Source organism: Pterocles gutturalis, unplaced genomic scaffold (assembly GCF_000699245.1).
Source record: "Pterocles gutturalis isolate BGI_N339 unplaced genomic scaffold, ASM69924v1 scaffold34250, whole genome shotgun sequence".
In the NCBI taxonomy this organism is placed as follows: domain Eukaryota; kingdom Metazoa; phylum Chordata; class Aves; order Pterocliformes; family Pteroclidae; genus Pterocles; species Pterocles gutturalis.
Window position 1 is genome coordinate 2,323 of NW_010144507.1, and position 4,923 is coordinate 7,245.

Sequence of the window (4,923 nt, forward strand, 5' to 3'; positions counted from 1 at the left end):
ATCCAAACAGACAAGCAAACTTCCTCTCTCCTTTCCCACTTCAACATACGAAGAAATGTGTATCAATCATCCTTTCTTAAGAAGAAGTCTATACAAAAATGCTCAGCTTTAATTTTCACTTGCAAAGCTTTCACACATCCTAACTCAGTCAATGTTCCCAAGGTACACCATACTCACCTGCAAGCAGGACCCATTCATGTATTTAACATCTCACCAGGATAACTAACTGATTGCTCACTGCCATAAGCCACCATGGTGGCTTACCAACTCAGCTGATAAGCAAACCATTGCAATGCCAGATTCAGAGGATGTTTAACACTATGGCTTCATTTGTCTGACACCAGGTTCATGAAATCTACACTAGGCATAGGGCTGAAGCATATTAGTAATACAGTGTGCAAAAGCAATCTATCATCTACTGGAGTGGATGACACCAAAGGGTTGGGCTGCCTGCCAGTCAGAGGGATCTCAACAGGCTGGAGGAATGGGCCTACAGAAACCTCACAAAGTTAAGAAAGAGAGACAAGGGAAGTCCTGCCCTGGGGAGGAACAACCCCAGGCACCAGTACAGGCTGGGGCCAATCAGCCAGAAAGCAGCTTTGTGGAAAATTCCCTGGGGGTCCTGGAGAAGGTGAACATGAGCCAGTCCATGAAGCAAAGGCCAGCAGTATCCCAAGCTGTGTTAAGTAGAGTATCACTAGCAGGTCAAGAGAGGAGATCCTTCTCTGCTGCCCAGCACTGGTGAGATACACCTGGAGTGCTGCATCCTGTGATGGGCTCACCAGGACAAAAGAGGCACAGACCAAGAGAGGCACTGGACTTTGCAAGTCCAGCAAAGGGCACTGAGGTGATTAAGGGACGGGAGCATATGTCACATGAGGAGAGGCTGAGAGAACTGGGAACGTTTAGCCTCAAGCAGAGAAGCCTTGAGGGAGATCTTATCAATATGTATAAATACCTCATGGGATGGAATAAAGACAACGGATCCAGACTCTTCTCAGTGGTGCCCAGGAAAGGGTAAGAAACAACAGGCACAAGCTGAAATGCAAGGAATTCCAGTAAAACAAACAAAAAAACAAAACAAACAAACAAAAAAAAAAAAGAGTGGAGGGAAGGCACACAACAAGTGTGTTCTTGTTGAGGTTTTTTGTTTGGGTTTTGTTGTTGTTTATTGTGAGGATGTTTGCCTAGAGAGTCTGTGGAATCTCAGCCCTTGGAGATATACAAAACCTAGCTGGACACAGCCCTGAGCAACCTGCTCTACTTGACCCTGCTCTGAGCAAGAAAGCTGGTCTTGATCAGTGATCTCCAAAGTGGAGTATGTGCGAGACAATCCACTTGGATGTGGGAAGAAAATATTTTTTGTACCATTAATAAAAACAGTTTTAAAAAAATAATTATTATTTATTTCATCTTTATCTCATCTTTTTTAAATTTCTATTCTTGTGTATATTTTATAACACATAATATATTAGCACAGTGGTACATGTATATAATTTATAAAGAAATAGACGTATTGGGGTCACGTGCTAAAAACATTTTGTTGGTGCACAATCAAAAAAGTTTGGAGACCACTGGTCCAGATCATCTCCAATGGTCCCTTCCAACTTCAGCAGGCCTCTGATTCTCTCTCTTGATAACAACAATGGATGCCTATACACAAAGTGAATGAACGGTTCCAGTGGAAAAATTTGCTCTTCCTGCCAGCTGATGTCTGTTGCTTTCTCAAATTTGTCCTTCACTTTGTTAAACCCAGTAACTCCCTAAACCTTATACTCTTCTAAATTCATATTAATAATTGGTTTTGGATTTCTTCCACACTTCTACTGAAAGTTACTTTATAGTTTCGGGGTTGGGAGGGTTCATTGTAGGTTTTTTGGTTTTAAGACTCCTCAAGGCTACTCTACCCTACTTTCCCACAAGAATGGTTACTGCAGCAGTCCACATTCTGGTTTTGCCACCTATGAAAAGACTACCAGGGTCAGCATACAATTAGCCATGCCACTTCCTCCTCCTCAGATACTTATCTCCTCATAGCAGCCAAACGAGTCTAAAAGCTCCTTCAAATTTCTAGAATGAAGCTTTACTGAGGATCAGGATCCAGATTGTTTACAGTAATTATATATTAAGAACAAATTGAGTCCTGTTTAACAGAAGCTTAATACTCTTACCTATGCAGCTTGACATTATAGGTATGTATCTATGCTATTTTTCTGCCAGTTTACTACATAAAATACACAATTAAATTACTGTATACACATTCAAGGTATGTAAAGCAATAGTCTGTCCATTTATAAACCCTGATTCAAAAAACTAATGTATTTTTATTGTTTACTTAAGCTTTGCAGTTGCATTAAAATATAATAATAATAAATAAACCATTTGGAGTACATTAACAAAATAAGCAAAACACTAACTGAATTGAATGCTTTATGATTTTATGTGCGACCATAAGTAAACCAAATTCTTACAATACCACTCTTTATACACTGGGTAATGGCAAACTGCTATCATTATCTCATTCAAGGTCTAAAATCATATGTAAAGTAGAACTAGAAAAAGTTCATATGCTTTACGATCATTTCAAAGCCCTTCAGAAAGTTTATTTTGCATATATCTATATACATAAACAAGAAAGATTATTTTCATGTAATCCTTAATTTGAATACCATTCAGTTTCTGAAGAGCTGGAAAAATAACAAGACCGTTCTTGGATATTAGTGCTTCTTTATGCAGAGCACAGTGATATTCATAGACTAGAAATGTACTGAAACCCATATTAAATTGACCATTTTTCTCAAAGAGAAAGTTAAAATGGAAGGTCTCATTCCAAACAGGAGCACTGGGGAAAACTGTTCATTCTATCTCTCATCTGGCAGACCAGTACTACCACTCTGGGAAATCAGAGAGGAGTTGGGCAGGCTGCCCACACAACTTAAGGTTCATCTGAGATCCACATATATCCACTTAGCTATCCAACCAGGATTTTTTTGTTGTTGTTTTCATGCCCACATGATTTTAGTGCCTTTGTGCAATGTGCAACCCTCTCCGCATGCTTCCCTTACCAAAAGAAGGCCGGTATCTCACAATACTGAAGCCAGAAAATCTATGTCCTCCCACGCCTGGTCCAATGTCCACTACAGTTATGGGAAAGCAAAATGAACTTTAATCTGTCAAAATGTACCATTTGAATTAAATATGCTACAGATAATCTTGGGATACAAATAGAAAAATGCAACCACCAAGGATATGGGGTGACTCTGCAGCAGTTGAAAGAACTGTACAGCCTAAAATAACAAGTGTCTTTTATATACATTTACAAAAATATGTACACCTACATGCATATACCTCTCTAAAACAACATTTTGCACCTTTCATGTGTTACTCAAGTACATTATTAAAACATACTACAATTTTAATTTAGCAAGTAGGGTATTTTTTTACCTCCATAAAAACAACAAAGGAAAAAAATCAACCATATAACATTGACTGCAATTAAGAGAACTCCAGCACTGCAGAATATCTGTCACACTTTACAATCAATAACTATTTCTCAGAATGGCTTGTACACTAGCAGAAATAGCCAGGATACAAATTTATGAGATTGTAAAGTGTTTTTTATTGTATGCACAGCACAGAATCATGAGAATCTTCTACACAGTCCTTGTAAGAGAAACATGACCTTTGAAATGCTAGAGCTCACTTTGCTAGCAAATGTTTATCACCAAAGAGCTGTCAGCTCCCAAGTTTTTAAAAGATTAACTCTGCTGAGTCACGTATCACAAAACGCCACAAGCGTACCCCTACTCCTGGAACGTTGTTACAGGAGAGCAGCAACTTGAATTCCAATCTGTTGAAAATACTAAAAGTAGCTTCATACGCCAAAAGTTCCCTAAATTTTTATTTTAAATCACCTTCCATTTACTAACACTACATGAAAGAGTTACGTACACAGATGAATGACTACATAGGGAGAAAACCCTAAATGTATGAAGCAAAACGAGCAAAAAGCAAGATATCACAATTAGAAAGATGACTGCTATTATTTTTATAGTTATCTGCAATACTAGTAGTTGAAATGCTCAGAAAGGAAAGAATATAATTTGGAGGTAATAAGAAAGGCTTCAAAAGAGGCAGGTTGCATTTCAAGTCAGAATACCTTTACAAACACTTATTAATAGCAGTGCACATGAGACAAGAGTGTCATGAACAGAAAGTCAGAGTCATGCAAATAAAATAATTTACACACATCCATAAATTTAAAGGAATTATGAACACTATCAACACTATGCTGCTTTTACTTTTCACTGCACAAGTGCAAGTCTAAGAAGTTTTTCTGATATAAGGCAAGTGAAATGAAGCACTAGATTTGCATCATTGCATTTTACTATCCAACTTTCAAAACCTTTAAAAGTACAGGTTACTGTAATTTTCTGATCCACACATAATACTATAATTACCATCTTCCTTATTATTCATTGAGTTACTTTAGAAAATCTGTCTTTGATTCCAGCACCTTTGAGGACAGTAATAATTTCCTTTTCCAGGTACTATAACTGGCAAGTTTCTTTGGAATCCTGTATGCAGGTACTCTGCAGTACAAGTGAGGGTAGCAGAAGATTCATGTATTGACTAATTCTAACCTCCTCTAGTAGGCACTAAGTGCAATTATATGAGAATATTAAGCAAAATATAAATCTCTACAATGTATGAAGGACCAGACTGATTTTAACGTTCCATTAGCAAAACCAAGATCATGTAAATCTGGTGATAAAATCAGAGTGTGCAGGGAACTACATACATAAAAAACAAATCCAATTTAAAAGCAAACACGGGTTTGTTCAAACAGCGTTGTATAATTTCTTTAACACTTACAGAATTTAGATGAACAATATTTTCATTCACTCACAGTTTAGTATAAAT